Source organism: Mesoplodon bidens, assembly GCF_964165515.1.
Source record: "Mesoplodon bidens genome assembly, contig: HAP1_SCAFFOLD_81, whole genome shotgun sequence".
In the NCBI taxonomy this organism is placed as follows: Eukaryota; Metazoa; Chordata; class Mammalia; order Artiodactyla; family Ziphiidae; genus Mesoplodon; species Mesoplodon bidens.
The window spans coordinates 1434074-1457699 of record NW_027672552.1 but is presented as its reverse complement, the minus strand read 5'-3'; the positions used below and the strand labels follow the sequence as shown (position 1 = coordinate 1457699).

At 37.9% G+C, this 23626-nt stretch overlaps 1 long non-coding RNA gene across 6 annotated transcripts in view; it reads left to right on the top strand.

Moving 5' to 3' along the window:
• LOC308610052 overlaps nucleotides 1–23626 on the top strand; it is a 1140458-nt gene that overhangs the window by 131515 nt on the left and 985317 nt on the right. The window lies entirely within an intron of this gene.

The window sequence follows — 23626 nt, the reverse complement described above, 5'->3', positions numbered from 1 at the left end:
CTTAGGTCACTTCCATGTCCTGGCTATTGTAAATAGAGCTGCAATGAACATTGTGGTACATGACTCTTTTTGAATTATGGTTTTCTCAGGGTATATGCCCAGTAGTGGGATTGCTGGGCCATATGGTAGTTCTATTTTTCGTTTTTTAAGGAATCTCCATACTGTTCTCCATAGTGGCTGTATCAATTTACATTCCCACCAACAGTGCAAGAAGATTCCCTTTTCTCCACACCCTCTCCAGCATTTCTTGTTTCTAGATTGTTTGATGATGGCCCCTCTGACTGGTGTGAGGTGATACGTCATTGTAGTTTTGATTTGCATTTCTCTAATGATTAGTGATGTTGAGCATCCTTTCATGTGTTTGTTGGCAATCTGTATATCTTCTTTGGAGAAATGTCTATTTAGGTCTTCTCATTTTTGGATGGGGTTGTTTTTTTGATATTGAGCTGCATGAGCTGCTTGTAAACTTTGGAGATTAATCCTTTGTCAGTTGCTTCAAATATTTGCAAATATTTTCTCCCATTCTGAGGGTGGTCTTTTCATCTTGTTTATGGTTTCCTTTGCTGTGCAAAAGCTTTTAAGTTTCATTAGGTCTCATTTGTTTATTTTTGTTTTTATTTCCATTTGTCTAGGAGGTGGGTCAGAAAGGTTCTTGCTGTGATTTATGTCATAGAGTGTTCTGCCTAGGTTTTCCTCCCTTTCTATGGTTTTATTAGATAACTAACATCATAGGTTTTTCATGAGACGGACCCCTGAAATAAGTTTGAATTTCAGCACCGCCATTTGTCAGAGCTGTTAATTGTAGACAAGTCACTTACCTTTGCCAGCCTGTTTTCTCATCTGTTCCTCATGGAGTTGCTGTGAGGACCAAGTATTCTAATGTACGTGAGGTCAAAGGACAATGGTAGTTGTAGCAAGAGCTACAGATTAGCTGGAGTAGTAATTCTGTACAAGCTTTCCCTATATCCTCCCTAGGAAACTTGATGTAAAGGCAATTCCATTTTTCCCCAATGTTGAATGGGCCATATGTCTGGCTAGGCCCCCTCTTTCTTCACATTCCGCCTGTGTCCCTCAGGGATGTGTATGCGGTTGAACTGGTATCCTTCCAGGATGGAGGGAAACTGTTCTTCAGTTCAGGGTACACCTCTAGGAAACATGAGAATGACAAATAATAAAAAAGAACCAGCCCCAAATGCTGTCAAATTGTTAGTACAAAAGTAATGTTGGTTTTCATGTCGCTGAATTTTTTGTTAAAGGAATTAAATTCTAACAAAACTAGCTTTGGTCAAAGAAGTTGACCCAATTTCATACAAGAAATAAGGATGTTACTGGGAATTGAACAGTTTATTGCTAGAATAATAAAGACGACAGGAGGAAGAATTATGGTCTCTTTTGTTCTCTCTTGAATCCCAGCTAGTAAAGTTGTGCCTGGACTATAAGAGGTGCTCAGTATATAATTATTGAATAAATGAGTGAATGCTGCTAAAAAAAAATAACAGGTGGACTTGGGCTGATTTTTAAGCATGATAAGTGTGCCATGTAAAATAAACTAGATAGAAGCAACATAGTTAAGCCAGGAAGCTGAAATTCCTCTTCTCTGAAGATCTCTAAGAGTAGGTTCAACTCCCATTTCTCCAAGATCCTGTCAGTTTACCTTTTGAAAAGAGGATAGGCCAGATATATTCTGAGGTTGAAAGGCTCTAGAACTCTCATGGGAAGTTCCATATATGTGTGAAAGGTCTTTCGTCATCTTGGAACTTGGAGAGCTTTGCCAGGCACCACAAATATTTATCCACAGTTAGTCTTTTACCCGCAATCATGCCTTAAGACAGATTTTCCTGCTACAGATCCATTTTGCTTCTGACACTCTTTTGTTGCAAGCCACCAGTTACCTGTGTGTGCAGGTGATAATGACCCCAGTGATATTTATTCATAGTTCACTTTTCCTTCACAGAAAGCAGGAAACAGTTCCTCATTAGTATCTGGGCCATATGTAAATAGCTGAATGACATTGTTGCTTTCTGTCCGCAAAGGAGAGAAATTTTGCTCAGGGTTTCACAGATAATACTGATTTTTTTGTGTCCCAGATCATGTTCAGGATATCATCATACATTGTGGTTCTACTTTCCTTTTGAAAATAATGTAGTAGATCAAAGTACTTATTTCTTTTATGTGAATAATACCTTATTCATTTAAACTCCTAATATGAAACAAGAATATTTATTAAAAGATTTCATGGAAATTTGGGGTAGAAAACAGTGCTCCTTTTATAAGCAATTGGAAATCAAATGGTAATTATTTTGAGAAAGAACTTTCTTATTACCATGGTGGGCTACTGACAATTGTTTAGGATAAGGTAACTAATAATTAAGTGACTATATTTGTTGCCCAAATCTCTGAAAATGGACAGGTTTCATGTTAAATGGTCTAATGTATATGAAGCCAAAGCACAATTTTTGTTGTTTTTCTGGTTTGATTACTTAATAGATACAGTACCAGAAACAAACCACAGCCTAGAAGCCCCCATCATAGCTAGAATACGTCTCAGGAAGACATAATTGGAAGATAAGTTTGAACCAATGAAACCCACAGAGCAGAAAGATACCATTACTGATTTAAAGATCATATATCTTATACACTTTAAGATAAAGTTGATGAATCTGAAGGACCCAGATCAGTAAAACCAATTTAGTCACATTGCATATGTAAAGAAAAGACAATGGGTCTAGTGAAACTAAGATGACTAACATAGCAAAAGACTTCAGTGCTCTCTAGTTTGCTTTGAAGGTATAATTTATGAAGATGCTTTAAGGTCATATGTAACACAAATGACAGTATTTCTAGAGATATATTTGTGCTCTGTAGGATTCATGAGTAATAATGCCTGGAGCACTGCAACAAAGGTAGTTGCATGAATTAATGGAGCAATCTGGGCATCAGTCCAATAAAAATGTTGGCTGAATGCTTCCTTGGGGGGAAAAGATGCTGAGAACAGGAGAGTTATAAGCAATTGATGCTGGTTAAATAGAACATCTTCCTTACTCTTTTCAGCTTGCTTCTGAACTAAGTCAGCTGTGTGTCTTTGAGAGAGGAAGAAGAAGACTTTAAGGGGCAAGTTTACTTTAATGCGAAGAGTCAATTTTCAAGTAACGTACTTCTTTTTGGGTAGACTGACCTGAGTATGAAAACCCAGGCTTACTAGCAAGCCCTTAGTTATAAAGTCTCTGCATTTAATGCTGATATCTCAGCTTTATGCTGCACACTTCCTATAAGATCAAAGTACAATATGTAATTCTCAATTTCAATGCAACTACATATTTGAATAAATGTATTTTGTGTTGGGAACAGTGGGAAGAAATGGAGTCAGTTAACCAGGTCTAATAGGAAGAGTTCCCTTCTCTCTTGGCTTGAGGTCTTCCATGGGGACATAAAGAAATAAAAACTCTAGGCTCATAAGAACTTCTGTGTCCCACTTGCCAATCAAAAATAGAAGGCAACTGGTTGTCTTTAAGTGATTGGTAGTGGGCATGGAAGAAAAGAGCATGCTGTGGAATAGCTGGGCTGGGTGGAGTGTCACATGCCTTTTAGAATTGGTCTGAAGGTCACTCTCTCCATTTATAGCCATGGAATGGATGGAGACCAAATTCAGTGTCAGAATGTTTGAAATCCATCCTTATTCTATAACTTTCTAGCCATGTTACTCAGGGCAGGTGGCTTAACTTCTCTGAGGAGAAGTTTAACTTTTTAAATTTACACAATTGGAAAAATAAAACTCTCCTCTGTGTCTTACAATCATTTCCTGAGACGCTATTGAAATAATGTATGCAGATGTGTTTTGCTGGTTGAGGAGAACTATGCCATTGTGAAGTGTGGACATTATTATTCTCTCTAATGGAAAGCTCCCTGAGGGTTTATACCGTTCATAAACCTCTTCCAGCTGCCTACTTTATTCCCCAAACCCTCCTCCTTTGGCTCTTCTTGTTGTTCTAATTACATCCAGGAGGACAACTCCATTAGGAATTAATGAGCTTGAGTACCTTCATTTGCCATCTGCTCCCCTCCCCCTTTTAACAAATGAAGGTGTGTCTCAGCCTCAAGACCTTATGTTGACTGTAGCCAGGCAGATGTAGCCAGAGTGATTCAGATGAGAAAGGTTCTTTATTCCATGGTACCAAGGTCACATTTGGATTTGGTGCTGCTTTTGGAAGCCAGATGACGACTGGAAGGTGAGAAGAGCCTCTGTTTAGAGCCCTGCTATGGAACACACTGGCCCCACTGGCATTCATTTATTCAAGCAGGCGTTTATTCATTCAATTAACGTTTACTGTGTCTGTTATATGCCAGACACTGTGCTAGATGGCAAGGATATAAAGTTGAATGAGACGGACTCTTTTCCTTGAATTGCTCACAGCCTACTGGAGGAGATAAATACATGTATCCAGGTAACTATAGTGCAATATTTGATGTGCTCTAATAGTCCTATAGCACTGAGTCTAGGTTCAGATATAGGGAAAGTTAGAAGAGCTGAATTGCTCTCACAATTGGGGCTTTTCAGAGAAAGGACTGTCTTCTCAGTTGCCTCCATGTCTATTAGCAAAAGGAACTGGTTTGTGGACCAGTAAGTATCTAGCTGATAACCCCCAATTGCACATCTCTCTTTTCCTTTATTCCTATGTCTGCTGTGTCCAGTTTGGGAATCACCTAGGACATAACTGCAATACTGGAAAGATTTGCAAATGTAGAGAATAATAATCTCCCATCTCTATTTATAATAACTGTGTACCATCTATTGTTTAATGAAGAGGGTGGTAATTAGGGTCCTAATAGATAACAGATGGCACACAAAACTGTTACAAGGGTGTGAGTACAGCCCCATAGGAGGGATTGTGCAGGAATCTGGGGCTAGGAGCAGCTGAGCTGAGACAATCTCTATGTCCAAAGGGAAGAAGAGAGGGATCAGTTTCAGGACCCCAGCAGAAAAAGGACCCCTGGAGAATTGGTCTTCTTGAGAGGTACAGTAACCTTCAGTAAAAGGTCATAGTTAGCCCACTTGGAGGCTATCTAGCAGGGAGAAAGCCAGGGAAACAAATCCCCTGCCTTCACTTTCCTCCTCCCTCCCTCCCTCACATCTCTCTGATGCTCTCCATGGCCCAGACCCAGCTAGAAGTCTCAGGGGCTGGGATCCTGTCAACCTCACCCTTCCAGTTCACCAGAGAAGGGTGGAGAGGGGACCTGGGAGGGCAAACAGAAGATAACCACCCAGGAGAGATCAGGATCCTCACCTGTAACATGACTGTGTAAGAATGTAGACTTGCCTGCCCCCAAAAGTTATGTTAATTATGTATATATGCATATATATATGTGTGTGTGAGTGTGTATATATATAACATAACTTTTTATGCACATTTTATTATGCCTATATATACACATATATATGCACATATATACATGTGTGTTTTCTTAAAATAATAGCACACAAGTTCTGTACAGTAAGTCCCCTACATACAAACCTTCAAGTTGTGAACTTTCAAAGATGCAAACATGCATTCTCATGTCCAATCACGTAAGTTCAAGTGTCTGGGGTAAATTGTCACGTGCATGCATCTTCTACGAGTGGTTGTGCTTTTGTGTAGTTTACAGAACTGTATAGAGGACAGTAGTACAGTATCTTTATTTCAAGCCCAGGCTGTCCAGAAGCAAGCGTAAAAGCATAGGTAAAGTAGCTGGTACTACTGTACTTTTCAGAGTACTGTACTGTAAGATTAAAAATGTTTTCTTTATTTTTTCTGTTTGTTTTGTATGTATTATTTGTGTGAAAAGTATTATAAACCTATTTCAGTCCCGTACTATATAGCCGAGTTGTTAGTTGGGTACCTAGGCTAACTTTGTTGGATTTGCAAACAATTTGGACTTAAGGAACGCGTTCTCGGAATGGAACTCATTTGTATGTAGGGGACTTATTGTTTAACTTTCTTACTTGAGATGCTTTACCAAACACTCTTTTTCTTTCCTTTTTTAAAATACTTTCTTAGTTATGGAAAATGTCAAACACACACATACATAATAAATCCCTAGATGCCCATTATTTTGCTTTAGTACTTATCAATTCATGACCAATCTTGTTTCATCATGCTCGCGTCCAATCTTCATAATCCTATGATTTTGAAATACATCCCATGTTTGGCTTTTGTTAGGCCAAAGGCATGTTAAAGCTATTTTTTAAAATGAATCCCCTTTCTCAATCACAAATTAAGCATATATTTTTAAGAGCTGAATCATAGGCAGTAATTAATATATTTTAAAAGGTCAGTCAGCCTCTCTTAACCCTAGATTGTTTTAAAATGATAAATGATCGCAAAACACAATGAATAACATGATTTATATAACTGTTTACTGTGTTATAGTTTAAAAATACTGGCTTATACCTTTTTTTTACCTCTTTTTCTTTTCATTGTTTGGTAGTTAACTAAATTCCTAAATGACGATTTCTTCCGTTTTATTTATCCCCCACCCCTATATTGGGAACCTATCATGGGGTACCATTCAGTATATAGAACATTGTTCCCCTCTGATTTGTAATGTCCCATCTTCCATATATCAGATTTCAATACATGCATGGGCCTGTGTTGGGCACCTCTTTTTATTCTGTTGGTTTATTATTTTTTAAATCATTGTGCCAACATCATACTTTATAATATACTATAAAGTATCACTTTATAATAATTCTTCATATCTGGCGTTTGGAGTCTTTGGACGTATCCTAGCCTTTCTTGGCCCGCTCTTCCATATAAATAGGTTCAGCTTGTCAAACTCCATGGGGAAAAAATCCTATTGGTATATGGCAGTTGATTTCTAAAATGATCTGAACTACAAAACATATTTGTTGAGAACTTTGAAAGTTTTCTAGAAGTTTATGAACTGAAGGCTTCATGAGGCTTAAGACAAGCAGGAATAAAATATGATTTTCTCTTTGTGCATGTGAAGGCTTGATTAAAAGAAAAAGAATATATTTTTGTAATATTTGTGTGTCAAGCATAGGATCCATATCTTTTTGTTTAATGTAGTTTTCTACTCACTTTAAGATCTTTCTTTGCAATATGGGCTCTCAGTGACTAAAAAGGCAAGGTTGAGAAGAAATGAGAAATGATTGACAGAAGATCTCAAGAGCTCAATGGTCTCAAAAAATATGCACCATGGACCCAAGGGGCAATGCATAGAAGGAATATATTAATTGGCTGGTGATTTGAAGATATTAATGATGAAGACCATGGCTGCAATACAGCTGAGTCACCAGTCATTTAAAAATGTAGGATCTGAATGCTTAGGAATTGTATTAGTTATCTGTTTGCTGAGTAACAAATGAGTGGCTTAAAACAACCCAGGTTTTATGGGTCCGGAGTCCAGGCACTGGGTCCTCTGCTTTGGGTCTCACCAGGCTCTGATAAACGTGTTGGGTGGACCACATTTTCATGTGGACATCAGCCTGGGGGGGAATGCACTTCCATGCTCATTCAGGTCGTTGGCAGAATTCATATCCTGGTTGCTCCAAGACTGGGGTCCCCAGCTTTTTGCTGATTGTCACTGGAGGCCACCCCAGATCCTAGAGGCAATGCAGTTCCTCCCTGTGGGCTTCTTCGGTGTGGCTGCTTGCTTCAGCCAGCAAGGAGGGTCTCTGGCCTGTAGAAGGCCCGGTGCCTCTTTTATGAGCTTTCACCTGATTAAGGCCACACAGGATAATCTCCTTTTTGATTTACCCTTTTGACTTGGGACCTTTATAACATCTGCCAAACCCCTTCACCTTTGCCATACTCAATTGTTTAGAAAAAAGTCACAGGTCCTGTCTATGCTCAGAGGGAGTTGGTGATCATACAAGGTGTCAACACCAGGCGAACAGAGTCATAGGGCCACGCTAGAGGCTCTTTGCATAGGGCTAAAATAAAATGGCAGAAAAATTGTCATCTGTGGTCACAGTTCTGGCCACCTGGTTCTTTAAAAGGAAAGGGCGTTTCTGGGATGAGACCTGCAGAGGCAGAGGTGTTAGGGTGATGTGGGTGCAGCCCGTTTTGCCTTGTGTTTGTGAGAAGCAGAAGGAACACACATTGGCCTCCCCGAGCTTTCAGGGTATCTGTGCTGTAGGGCTTGGGAGCTTGCTGTGGGCTGTCTCCCCTTCAGAGCAGTAGATGTGGGGACGCAGACACGTGGCTCTGACGGGCAGGCAACACGGATCTCCTTGCAGTCAGCAGCCCAGGAAAGAGTTAAGCCTTGGCTTTTGTTCCTGAGCTAGGAGATTTTGATTAGATGCTTAATTGCTATTGGAACCTCGTGTGTAGGGTACACGCTTAGCGACCTGAGACAGTCAGAGACCGAATTTAGTACCTACTCTTAGGCCTGCTCCCAAGGACGAGAAGAAAAGGAGTTGTGAGGTACATTGTTGGCACAAACGCTGGGTGAACAATCACCTTCCTGGCCCAGCAGCAGTTTCCTGGTGCAGGTGATTCTGTGGCATTTGTGCTGTACAGCTCCCTTCACCTTTCTGGCCCCAGCCTGCAAAAAAATTCTGGCACAGCAGGGAATTAGTGCCTAATGGCAAGAGAAAAGGAAATTAGCATTTCCTAACAGCTAACCAAACACAAAAGCATCCCCCAGCCTTGCACGGAACACCTCTGACCATCCATCCCTCTATGGCCAAGCCCTGCACCTTACAATTTGTGCTTAATTATACAGGAAAAGAGAAATCTGTTTCTCTGGGAGAGCCTCTGAGAACCTGTTGGGGAAAGCTTTCAATTTTAATTACAGAAGAAATACTGGCTGAGGCAATGGTGAGAAGGAATTACCTTTCCTTTTCTTCTGATTTTGCAAAACAGCTGGCAGCAGACACTGGCACATAGAAGGTGTGTAGGAAATGTGGGTCCAATAAATGAATAAATATGTGAATGAAAAAACAAGTGTGAAACACTTACACAAGAATATTCTTCTTTCAAAAGAATAATGAAAAATAATTTCATTCAATAAGAGTCATTCTTAGTTACTGATACATGACTCAGTAGTTCCCATTCAATTTAAAATGTTCCATTTTTTTCTGATACTTAACAAGTCATTAATTGAATGTTGCTCACTTTTAAGGCCAATCTGTGAGACATTATTTATCCTGTCTACTCTAAAGTTCCAGCATCAACGCAGGCGGGGCTTCACCATGTACTGATCATGGGACCTTGGCCTCTCATTGCCTCAGTTTTCTCATTTGTAACATGGGTATAATAATAGGCTTATTTCATAGGCCTATGAGGAGGAAAACCTCATATATATTTGTGTGTGTCTATATATATGTATTTAAACAGTGTCTTAGAATAGTGTCTGGCACATGATAAGCATTACAGAGTATTGACTGCTGCTACTAGTACTGTTATTATGAGAACGAACTGTTGAGAATAATCCTTCATATACTGGTTTATTCCACTCAAGATAAAGGAAACTAATAGAATATTAGAAATCAGATTAAACACAGAAAGCCAGTAAAATATACCAAGACAGAAGATGATGAGAGTGTAAAAGCATAGAAGAAAAAAAAACGGTTTTTGTTTTTGTTTTTCTTTTTTAAAGAAGGAAAAAGCCTAGAAATAGGACAAAAACTATTCGTTGGCTATACTGACATGGAGATCGCTGGTGACCTCCATAAGTAAAATTTCAGGACAGTGGGCAAAGAGATTACGGTGAGAGAAGTCAGATGGATGTAACTTATAGAGTAAATGGGACGTGAGGAAATGGAAACAATATATGAAGATAACAATTTTGAAAAGCTCAGACATGAATTGGCTAAAGAAGATATGCAGGGATTAGGGGAGGAGGGAGGCTTTCATGTTGCACGTATAGTTTTTAACATTTTAAGTTGGAGTTACTAGTCTAGAATGAGGTTGAATTTTGGCAAGAATCATTCATAAGGAGTAGATGGGTTGTAGAAAATGCAGTGCTGTGAAGTACTTGAGAAGATGAGAGGAAATGAAATGCTATCTGTAGTGCACATGGACTTTTAACTTTAACTCCTGTAGTAAAAGGGAATACAAAGATCAATGCAAATGCTAATGGATTAATGGATTTGGCAGTGGACTATTTACTGACTTCTGTGTTCTTAATGAGTTATGAAGCACCTCACCGGCTCAGAATGAAGGAAGTAGAGAGGATGGAGGAACATTTGAGGAGGGCAGGTAAAGCTTCTCAGAAAATAGTCCTTAAGGAGAATTAGAAAGAACGTACTATAAGTCAGAGCACTATTTCCAGTCTTGAAAATCCATTTGAAGCTGGTGATTATTAATTTATTGGAATACCAATTTGCCCTGCCACATGATTTTTCTCCAGCTACCTGGATATAAGTTACACAGAGGCAGAAGAGAGTGAGAGATAACAATCGAGAGAAAATACAATTAGTATTTTTTTTACCTTTTTCTACTTCCCCGCTCCAACTCTGGGGAGCCTTCATGGACATGGCTGCCCTCCCAGCCTCCAGCAGCACTCTGTTATCAAAGAATTCAAAGAAATGGAACATAGGTTTCCAACTTATTAATTTAGCAAAATGAAAAATTTTATATAATGTCTTCTGTTGGCAAAGATGTTTGCAATATAATTTGGTTCCATCTTTTGACAAGTAATTTGGCAATGTCTAGCAAGATAAAAATGTTAATAGCTTTTTACACATTAATTCTAATTCTAGATGCTTATGCCAATAAATACTTTATAATCCAGAAAATTATTATATAAAGATGCTCATTGTCATGTCACTTGCAATAACAAAAAATTAGAAACACCTTTAATTGTTAACAGTAGGAAAACAGTTTAGGAAATTATATCCACTTAGTAGAAAATTACACAGTTACTATAGTATAATTACAAGATGATGGAGCAAAATAGAATAATGCTTAATAAAGAAAGAATGAAGAAAGCTGACCTAAAATTGTGTCTTCCTTACGACAGTAATTATGTAAACATATAAATATTTATTAAAACTTAAAACCAAAATAAGGTTTTAAAAGCTCTGTACCAGTAATGGGGATTTTATGTTTCTTTCAAAATATTTTTTAACATAACTCTTATAATTTTGTTTTTTCTACTCGTTTTCTTAAGAATTTCTGATTATTACCTCATTTTTCATTTCATAGTTTCAAATAAAGTCAGCAATTTTATCATCAGAGAAGATTAGACTTATTTGACAGTTCATAATTCCAAGTTATTTGGTTTAAAAAGACCATATACACTTGTAGGTGCTTTCAAAATAAAATTTCGAGAATTTTTTTTTTTTTTTGCTCAGTCTTTCCTAGTATGGAGATTAAGCAAACTACCTAAAATTGCTAGCCATTCTTTTTTCATTTTTGGCATTTTATTCAGTTATTCACAGAAATGATAACCAATGAGTCTGTAGTTGCCTCTGCCAATTTCTTAAATCCTCTATTATCCACAATATGAAACCATACTAATATGAATGCTTCCAGTATTTTCAGAGCTCTTTAGTTATTATACTTGAGCATTCTGTATGAAGTATCTTATGTAAGTGTAAAATTTAGACTCAACTTCTGGAAGCTTTTCATTTCTTAGTTCAAAAGTGAGAGATGCTTAATCCAGCCATATGATTAACAATTACTTGTATAGTAAGAAGCTCCTAAATTATTGTTTTATGGATACCTGGCAGTTTTCTTGCCATTTCTCAGAAGTTCTCTATTAAACATATTCTCTCTCTCTCTCTCTCTCTCTCTCTCTCTCTCTCTCTCTCACTCACACACACACACACACACACACACACACACACACACACACAGTGATTAAAAGCACAGACTTTGGCATTATGAAGTCTAAGGTTCAATTTCCAGTTCTGTAGTTTCTGGGCCACTTCACTTTAGGCAAGTAACCTAATGTCTCTGAACCTTGTTATTTTCATCTGTAAAATGGACATTATAATCATATCAGACAATCCTCAAAACATCTGTAATGATTTTAGAGTTTCAGAGTCAGGTACAAGCAGGCACTCAGTAAATGGCTAGTGCTTTTATCACTTTATTATTATTTAGGTCTTGATTTTCCTTGAGTCTGTGAGTCCCCATAATGAAACGTAATTTCCAGTAGATTAACACCTGTTTTCACCAAAAATTTTAACTGAGTTCATTACTTTCTGTGCAACCCAGATTAGTTTTCTGCCTTTTTTTCTGTGCCGTATGTAGGTGTTCAATAGATTTATTTAATAAATGTATGAATGCATGAATGCATAGATGAATTTTTAAATGCTTCTTTTTGAGAAGGTAGAAGAAATGTGACACAGTAGAACAGATAAGAAAATAGTCCATGGAAAAAATGGCAAAGTCACATATGTGCCCAGGGCCAGCCTAAGAAGAAATGCGTTTTTTTTTTTTTAAGGGAAAATGTGTTGAATAGCTTATTTTAATTATTTTTAAAAGTTAAGTACAGGGACTTCCCTGGCGGTCCAGTGGTTAAGACTTCGCCTTCCAATGCAGGGGGTGTGTGTTCAATCCCTAGTCGGGGAGCTATGATCCCACATGCCTCGCAGCCAAAATACCAAAACATAAAACTGAAGGAGTATTGTAACAAATTCAATAAAGACTTTAAAAAGTGGTCCACATCAAAAGAAAAGTTAAGTACAAAAATTTGCTGATGATTTACATATTTAGCACCAATAAAATAATGTGAGATTAGCTGTACTAAAACAGAAGGTTGAGCTACATTCGCATTAAGTGACATTATATAGTCTAATTTTGTGGAAAACTTCTGAGATGGCTGATAAAAAGTAAGATGGTGAGTGACCTTTGAGCAGAAAAAGACAGAAAGAGAAATGGCCTTTTCTACATTCTATTGTGCCTCTAAGTAAAATGCTTGGTCATCTAGCTACAAAGCTATATGTCATTTGGCTTTAGGCACCTACTGTGATTTACCTTGTGAAGATCAGATTTTGCCATGGAGAGGATTTGTAAAAGTATCACACATTCCAGTACCATTGGCAACCACAGCTACCAAAAACGCTAATTTAACTTGATGAACCTAATGTCAGATGATAGTATCATTTCTTGTGGGTGTTTTCGGAAAAGGTGGGTAGGAAATGTATAAAAGTGAATACTTTGTTGACTGAAATAACAATTCAACATTTTGAAAACATTAAATACATTAAAGTTGTTATAGCATCAGGCGTTAATATTTCACTGTACTTTAGACATTGCCTACAATCAACGTTTTCTGCCCTTTGAAACAGAATCATGCTTGTGGTATGCATTAATCATATAAAAGATTAAACACTGAAAAGAAATTCAGCCTTTAAAGACAATTTGCTTTGATTTATTCAGTGGGTTCTTCCAAAAAGTTAATACCAAGAATTATTGCTTGTTGAATTGGAGTTACAAATTCTTTCAGGGTTACTTAGTATTTTCTTTAATATCAGTATCAAGGAAGGTAAAGCAAATTTACATATTTTTTAGGAAATACAGGCACATACTCCTAAAACAAGAAACACGATGTTTTTATAGACTTTATTTTTTAGAAATGTTTTAATTTTACAGAAAAATTGAGAAGATAGTATAAAGTGTTTCCATATACACTATACCCATTTCCCTCTATGATGATCCACTTCTATTAGTATGTTACATTGTTACAATCAATTAAAAAATATTGATACATTATCATTTATTATAGCCCATCCATTAGTCCAGTTCCTTAGTTTTTACCTAATGTCCTTTTTCTATTCCAGGATTTCATCCAAAACATCACATTACCTTAAGTTGCCATGTTTCCTTAGGCTCCTCTTGGGTTTGATAGCTTCTCATATTTTCCTTGGATGATCTTGACAATTTTGAGTAGTTAGTTTTTTGTAGGATACCCACTACTAGAATTTGTTTGATGCATTTTTCATGATAATATTGGGATTATGTGTTTTGGGGAGGAAGACCACAGAGTAGAAGGGTCATTCTGTCAGATCACATCAAGTGTACAAAGTATCAATATGCATTATGAATGCTGAGGTCGACCTTGATCACCAGGCTGAGGTAGTGTTTTTCAGGTTTCTCCATCGTAAGATTACTGTTTTCCCATTTTCATGCTGTACTTTTTGGAAGGAAGTCAATATGCTCAGCCCACAACTAAGGAATAGGGAGTTATGCTTCAGATGGAGTACTACATAAACTATTTGGAATTCCTTTGCACTGGAGATTTATCTATTCTCCTGCATTTATTTATGTATCCAATTATTTATTTATATCAGAAGAACTCATGGATTTTTATTTTATACTTTGGGTTATAATCTAATTCTACTTTAGTAGAATTAGTTCCTCAACTTGCTCTAGTCCTGACCCTTGTGAACTCTTTTCAGTTGGCTCTTGTGCCACTCTGAGGTATCCCCATCCTGTATTTTTTTTTTTTTGGAACTTCCTTACTTTCTGACACTATAAGATGGTCTTGTCTATAAATCTTGTATATTTACTGCCCTAGTCCTAGAATCAGCTATTTCTTCAAGGATAACTAGGTCTTTTTAGTGGAGAACGGTATTAGCCAGCAGGATCTGGGTGTAGGGTGTGCTAATTGCTGCTCGGATGTCATTGCTTCTAGATCTTCTCAGCTGACAGAGCAAAGAGATAATATGTGTGTACATGACCCATGTATAGGCACATATCTATAAGTATCTCTCTACATAACCATGTGTATTAAGGTAATATGAAGCAATATTAAGCTAAACATGAACGTATATTGATGTTTCCAACTTTAATCTGTTACCACATAGATCATCTTAGCCTCATCTCTTGCTTATCTTTAAATTTCAACTCCAGCAAAACACTTGGCTTTTAGAAGTATGAAAATCAAATTGTAGCAACTTTGGGAAGCCACATCATCTAGCAGAATAATTCTTAAAGGGCAAGGTGTATATCATCAAATTTTAACTTACAGTCAGCAGTACTTTTTAACATCAGTAGGCCTCCAGACCTCTGCTTCCAAGAAGATGAAGTAGCCCATTTCTCCCAGGTTCTCCCACTTAAAACTAAAACCCTGAACATAACAACAAACAAACATAGGAAGACGCTGAAAGGTGGAAATGAGAAGGCAGACTTAACTAGGGACTTTGGGACTTGAGGAATAACATGGTGATGAGTCCCCTGTGTTTCCTGTTGCTTCCCATACATCCTGGAGAGGGTATTACAGGAACCCCCAATCAATAACCACCAACAGAACAAGAGACAGAAAAGCTTCAGAAAAAAACACAAAACCCTGTTCCCCCTAGCCAAAGTATGAGGAAAGGGGTTGCTAAAGACAGAAGACCATTTGGGCAATAATATACACACTACTCGAGCCAAGTGCCAGTGGAATATACACACTACTCGAGCCAAGTGCCAGTGGAATATTGCACCCATCCCCTATGTCCTGTCGTTTCAGTTGGGCCAAGGTAGGATTTGATCTTCCACACCACCCCACTCCTGCCCTCCAGAAGAGCCAGTGCTCTGATTCCCCACCAGGGTTGTTTCAGTGTGGTCCAGTGGTGAGCTGAGCCTCCACCCCTTTCCATTAGCAAACAGACTTTAAAAGGTGGTGCCTGGGCTTCCCTGGTGGCGCAGTGTTTTAGAATCTGCCTGCCAATGCAGAGGACACAGGTTCGAGCCCTGGTCTGGGAAGATCCCACATGCCACGGAGCAGCTGAGCCCATGAGCCACAGCCACTGAGCCTGCGCTCCGCAAGAAGAGAGGCCGCAACAGTGAGAGGCCCGCACACCACGATGAAGAGTGGCACGCGCTCGCCGCAACTAGAGAAAGCCCTTGCACACAAATGAAGACCCAACACAGCCAAATAAATAAATAAATTTACTTATTAAAAAAAAAAAAGGGGGTGCCTGACAGGCTTGTAAACACTGGGCTGCCCTCACACAGTCGTGGGGTCCAATGGTGGGACATAGCGTCCATCTCTCCCTGACATCAATAAGAATAGGATGTTACAGGTTGGAGGGAGTAGGCACCCCACTAACCCCCAACACATGATGTCAGTGAGACCCAGTGGGGTGCTGAATCCCCATAACCATCCTGAGGCAGGGCTAGTTGGCAGTTCTCTTCCTCTTACCTTGGTGTCAGTGGGGCCAGCACGTAGCTGACCCTCTACCCACACCCGGCATCAACAAGAAGGAATGAAGTGGGAGGAAGGACAGCAAACACTTCACTTCTCCCCTCCCCTATGTCAAGAAATCTACTGGGGAGGGCTTCCCTGGTGGCGCGGTGGTTGAGAGTCCGCCTGCCGATGCGGGGGACGCGGGTTCGTGCCCCGGTTCGGGAGGATCCCACATGCCGCGGAGCGGCTGGGCCCGTGAGCCATGGCCGCTGAGCCTGCGCGTCCGCAGCCTGTGCTCCGCAGTGGGAGAGGCCACAACAGTGAGAGGCCCGCGTACTGCCAAAAAAAAAAAAAAAAAAAAAAGAAATCTACTGGGGAGATGAACTTCCACTCCTACTAAAAGGCAACACAATGATACTAATGTTCCCACTTTTGGGGGGAAGGTGTCAGAAGGGCCAGTAGGATAGCTGCACTTCTACTTGATCTGTCTGCAGTGAGACAATGTAAGTGCCCACTTTTGCTGGGGTATCGTCAGTAGGGCCCAATGGAAATCTCTACATAACCCCCCAGTCCTCATACTACACCTCAAATAGGATGATTTCCTTCTAAAAAGTAATAATAAAATTAAATGGGTTACAGAGTCATATAATAACTCACAATGTTTAGAATACAATGGAAAAATACTTATGACACCAAGAACCAGGAAATCACAGAATAAATGAGAAAAGACAATAAACATACACCAACACTGAGATAAAACATCTATTGAAATGATCAGACAAGGATTTTAAATAAGCTGTCACATAAATGCTTCAATTAGCAATTATGTGTTCCTTGACAGAAATGGGAAAAATAGAAAATGTAAACAAAGAACTAGAAGCTATAACAATAAAAACAAATGAGAACAGTAGAACTAAAAAATACAACAATCAAAAAACTTTGCTCAAAAAAAAAAAAAAAACTTTGCTCAAGAGTAGACTGGAGATTACAAAGCATAGAATCATGAACTTAGAAGAGATCAATACAATGTACCAAATGTACAGAGAAAAATAGACTGAGGGGTAAAGATGGGAGAAAGAACAGGATCTCAAGAACCTGTAAACAGTAACAAAAGCACTAACATTCATATCATCAAAGTTCCAGAATGAAAACAGAGGGCAAGTAGGACTGACAAAGTATTCAAAGAAATCATGGCTAAAAAGTTCCCAATTTTTTAGAAGACATAAACACAAATTCAAGAATCTGAACAAACCCAAAGAGGAAAAACGCAAAGATATCCTTGCCAAGACGCGTTACAACGAAACTTCTGAAAAGTAGAGACAAAAAAAATCTCGAAAGTGGACAGGAAGAAACGATGCATTACTTATTGAGAAACACCAATTCCAATGACAGCATATTTCTTGTCTAAAACTTTTTGAAATAATGCAACATAGCTTTCACCATCCATGAATTTCTTGAATCATATTTATGTTTCTAAACTATTTCTTGTATCAGGTGTTCACTTTGTACCAAGTTCATTGTCCTAAAATGGCACATACCAAAGTATCAAGAGGTTCCCTTATTCCTGATAAGCTGTGATTGGATGAAGAAGACCTTGTTACCCTGCCTGTCTGATTTTTATTATAATCAGATGTTAATCTGTACCAGTCTCCATATTCAAAATTCACCTTCAAAATTATATGTTATTTACATGATGGTTGTCTTTATTTCATTTAGCTAGTATCATGACCTTATAAATGCAGTTTTGGTCATTTTCTACTAAAACCTCATATTTATCTGTGTGGAAAAACATCTCCTACTTGTTTGCCCTCTTATAAACTCTTCCTGTAATTTAATCCTCATGAGCTTTATTTCCCCTAATTGTAATTACTTAATATTTTGTAAAACATTTAAGAGATCACTGGTATGCTCTTTTTTTCAATCATCTATACATTTAAACAGTGTGTTGCAATAAGAAATAGTACTGGTAATCAGAAGACCAGAGTCCTAGTTTTACCCGTAAAAATGAACTATATGTGCATTTAAATAAGTTTTATATAAGGTTATATAAGGTTTATTCTGATTCTAAAATTGTTATGATTATTTAGAAAAGTATGTTTGAAATATGGCATTATTCAAAACCAATAGAGGTTTGAAATCTATTAAAAATCTACAAAGAATTCAACTATTTCACCTTTTTCCCTGATTTGATATTAAACTGTAATCCTTCATCTTTCACTTAACAGCATGCTGTAGCTGCTGTTGACACAAAGACAAAATATAATGTCTAAATATTGTGTACTTGTTTTTTAAATGAATACTTTTGTTTAAAATTGTCTTTTACATAGATTTTTGATTCCCTTTTCACAACTTTTCCATTCCCCATGCTACTGCAATCAATCACTCATGATAGAAAATTATTCTCTTTTCTGTTTGCTAAAGCTCTTTTTAAAATACCAAGTTTCAAATGATCATCAATTCAAGAAACTTTGGGAAATGAACCTCATCATTTTCAGAATGAATATTTTGTTTCACTGGCTACCAGGACACCATCCTCTCCTAGATTTCTCCCCTCCTCACTCACCATTCCTTGGCAGTCTCCCTTGGTGATGCCTCCCATCCCTCAATGTCTTTTAGAATGCCCTAAGGCTCATTCCTGGCCCCCTTCACTCTCCATCTACCTTAACTACTCATGAGTTTTAATCTAGTCCCATTACTTGAATGGGAAGATGACTTATGATTCCCCAATTCGTACTTCTAGCCCTAAGCACTCACCTAACCTCCAGACTCCTAATTCCAATTTCCCACTAAATATCTCCAATCTATGCATAATAGACATTTCAAACTTAGCAAATAAAACTAAATATTTTGCTTTGATCCATCCATTGCACTCCCGTTTTTCCTGGCTCCATAACTCATCCAGTTGCTCAGGCCAAAAATGTTAGATTCATCCTTGAACTCTCACTTTCCCACAATTCCTGTGTCCAGTGCATCAGAAATTCTTGCCAGTCTAACTTGAAAATACATCCTGAATCCACCTACCTCTCACCTTACTCTTGCCGTCTTTACTTACTCCAAGCCATCATTGCTTGCCTCATCTAATGCAATAGGCAGCCTCTTCCACAACCTCCTTGCTTCCTCCCCTCTTGCCCCAATCCTTATAGTCTATAACCAATACAATAGCCAGAATAATCACAAAAAAAACATGAATCATATCACATTATTTCCCAAAACCTGTTCCCATCACTTTAGAATAAAAATTAAACTTTTTACCTGTCCCACATGCTTTATTCAGTATTTCTTCTGCCCTACTCTCCAAGCTCGTTTACTACTACTCTTCTCTCACACACACATCCAGATTTTCTTTCTGCAGTGGCTTTCCCAACATCAGGGCCTTTGCACTTGCTATTCCCTAAAACCTGGAAGATTTAAAAAATCTGTAAGGTTCCTCCAAGCAAGATCTTAGAAGGTATTTACATTTCATTTTGTAGAGACATTTGGTAGAAGACATTTTTGCAAAAGATAGATACATTTTACTTTGGCGGCTATTCACACATCTGGCAATTTCCAAGTTGGTTAAATAACAAATGTGAATTGATGAAGCTAAAATAAAAGAACTGTAGTTGGTGAGACCTATGTGTTTTAAACCGTGAACTTTGAGGAATTGTAGACATGCAAACTCCACCATGGTTTCAGTGTTAATGTGTGAGAATTAGCTAAGGTATTTTCCAAATACTCATTACTCTCTAAAGAGCTTCTGAGCAGGAAATCAGAACAGGGCCTGTGGACCTGAATTTTATCTAGTACTACAGTTGATTCTGTTGCAGGTGGTTTTCAGTCAGCCCTTTGAGAGACACCAAGCTGGGGTATTTGCCCAGATATGATTACCAATGGTCATGCAAGTCACCAATGAGATACAATCGAGAATCAACAAATGACTGAAAAGAGTGACAAAAGAAGAAGAGGATCCAGTAAGGATCAGTAGAGATGCTATCCCAAGCACTCTTGGCTAGGAGTTTTACACATCCATTCATATAAATGGATGATAGTTAACAGCCAAATGGCACTGCACATTTTTTTAAGTTGCTGAGTATTAAAGTGTATGGCTAAGCATCATAAGTTTTGTTAAATTATATTTTGGTTGCTATAAAATTAGGTGTACATTGTGTGTCATAGATGTAGGGATACAGATGTGTAAATATATGTCATTGTTTCAGTTCTTCAGCTGCTACTTCATAATGTCTTTGCAACTTCTAAATGAAGGGCCTCTTCAAATATTGTTTAGAAAGGAAAGATACCTGTTCATCCCTGTCCACCTCCCTTTCTTCATCCCCTTCCTTGTCCCTTCCCTTTTTTTTATATCTTTATTGGAGTATAACTGCTTTATAGTGTTGTGATCCCTTCCCTTCTTGAACAAATTAGTCCATTAAGTGAGGTAAAATAACCCTTTGTCAGCATGGGGGAGGTGGGCATTCAAGGAACCAAATGACTTGGCATTGGGTCTCAGAGTCTGAGGAAGGGGAGAGGATGTCTGCATAAGGGAGCCTGGAGTTGACTGCTGAAGTCTGATTCGTGTGAAAGGGCATCCACATGAGGAAGTGGCCTTGGCAACCACTGTGTACAGATTGTCCTAACCCGTGCCAGGTGGAGAAAATGTGTGGATGGGAAAGTGGCAGCTACAAGAATTTACTTAAATACAGGAAGATTGATCAAATAATTAAGGATATTAAGAATATGGTAATCAGTGTTATTTTAATATCTGTGGAGGGAGTTAAAATATGAAAAGGGCAAAAACTAGAATGAAAGGGTGTTGAAAGGGAATGGAGGATGTTAATGTGAACACATGATTTTCAATATAGAGACATTATAGAAAAAACATAGACTATATGTATGCATATGTTTATGAATGTGTTTGTGAATATGTGTAAATGGTTATGAATATGTGTTTTCATATGTGTGTATGTATATATGTACATAAATCCCCTAGCTCTGCCTATTGAGAGTACCTGGGACCACTGCTTCCCAAGAGCAATGAATACACCTAGTGTCCAGATCTTGGTTTCTAAATACAGCTCTCCAACTGAAGGAACTAAAGGTCTTTGGAGAAATGGCTGATTCTAGAACCGCTACAGGGAAAATATAAGATGACCCTAGAACATATTATTGTTTCAAGAAGTAAGGGATCAGCCATAAAAAGAAGCGAAATTGAGTTATTTGTAGTGAGGTGGATGGACCTAGAGTCTGTCATACAGAGTGAAGTAAGTCAGAAAGAGAAAGACAAATACCGTATGCTAACACATATATATGGAATCTAAAAAAAAAAAATGTCATGAAGAACCTAGGGGTAAGACGGGAATAAAGACACAGACCTACTAGAGAATGGACTTAAGGATATGGGGAGGGGGAAGGATAAGCTGTGACAAAGTGAGAGAGTGGCATGGACATATATACACTAGCAAATGTAAAATAGATAGCTAGTGGGAAGCAGCCGCATAGCACAGGGAGATCAGTTTGGTGCTTTGTGACCTAGAGGGGTGGGATTGGGATGGTGGGAAGGAGAGCGATGCAAGATGGAAGAGATATGAGGATACATGTATAACTGATTCACTTTGTTATAAAGCAGAAACTAACACACCATTGTAAAACAAGTATACTCCAATAAAGATGTTAAAAAAAAAAGAAGGGAGTTATCACAGAATAATTGGGAAACATCAAAGGATATAGAAGCCAAACTGAAGGGGTTTCCACTGGACAAATCTTGAACAATCTCAGCCTCAAAATAAATAATGGCAGAAATATATTATACTCAATTGAATAAAATAGGAGTCTATGAGTTCATACTGATTTAAATACTTAAATTGAGTAAATTATGTTTGATGAGGAACAGGATATTTACATAATTACAAAGTGCCTTACCACAAAAATTATTAATAATGAAGGAGAAAAAAATAACTTTACAATGGAGAAGACTGGGTGATACACCTTAATCAAATGAGTCACATGATATTCCAGTAAGGTTACAGGTTAAAAGTTTGCCAAAATTGTTTGATAGGAAGCAGTGAGAAGAACAGAGCTTCACCACTGTGTTATTCCTGCCAACTACACATATCCTGAATAATCATCAGACAAATACAAACAGCTAAATCCTACAAAATAACTGATCCATATTCTTTAAAACTTTCTAGTTCATGAGATTCAAGGGAAGCCTGAGAAAATTTTCCAGATTAAAAAACTAAAGAGACAGGACAACTAGATGCAACATGTGACACTGGGCTGATCCTTTTATTATGAAGGACATGATGGGGATAATTGACAAAACTTGAAAGGGGTCTGAGGATTAGTAGCTCTGTGGTCATGTGTCAGTGTTAATTTCCTTATTTTCATGATTATATTTGGATATGTGTTTGTAGGAAATACTAGAGGATTTGGGGGAGACATTGCATTGTGTTAGCAACTACTCTCAAATGGTTTGGGAAATAAATTATTTTTATTGTCATTTCAATCTTTCTTTAATTTTCGAGATTGTTAAAAGAAGGCCAAAAAAAGAGGAGTAACCCTCCTTTTCCTGGCGACTGCCATAGTTAAAAGCTCAGTTTACAATGGTGGTCAGTTTTTCAGTCTATTTGTGCTAATTTCTGTTACTAACAACATAGCATCTTATTTTCTATTTGAGGTTTTTGGATTTTTCCGAATTATGCTTTTGCTTTTTATTCGATCAAATGTCTATGAATTTGATAAAGTCCTCGGTATTAACACAAAATCAGTAAGATTCATAAAAATAAAAATAAGTTCTTGGAGAAATTTATAAATTTCTACCTGCATTCAAATTGGAGTAAGTTGGCAAGAAATTTATAAGGGGAAAATACTATAAGGAGCACTCCCATTCAGAAACTCAAAATGGTTGCACGTGTTTATCTTGTAAGAGGTCTGTGATGAAACAGCAGGATGAAGGCTATATGTCCAAACTTAAATGCAATCTTTTAAATCGCCTTTCGTGTCAGGCCATGTAAGAACTGGGCAATTCAAGAAGTAAATTAGAACAATTCTTATTTTCAATAATTTCTTAGGTCAACACTTAGAATAATGAAAGACTTATCTTTAACTCCAAGAAATCTGGACAGTTATTAAAGCAAATGTGTTGTCCTACTGGCCTACACCTGGTTACAAACAGCAGTACGACTTCAGAAAACCCTGGACACTGAGTGGGCTTTCTAACTATAGCTTTTTCTTTCTATGAAGGTGTTTTACAAGAATGCTATCTTTTGTGAAAATGTGGCCTTTAGAAAGGGTACACTAAGGTCTGTGACTTTTAGACCTAGAAAAGATTTGAAATATTTTCTTAGCCTGGGAATCCACATTTTAGAGGCATAGAAAGAGAAACCCAATGAAATTAAATATTTTGCCCACCATCGAATGGCAAACAAGTAATAACGACAGCACTCAAGCCTCTGTCTTCTAAATCCATTGAATGCAGCATAAATAGATTTCAATAACTGCTGATTTTCATTGTCCTCAACACTACATTTCTTCTGTGCCTTATCCCTCTTCTTTTAAGAGGGATGACAACATTATCTGCAAA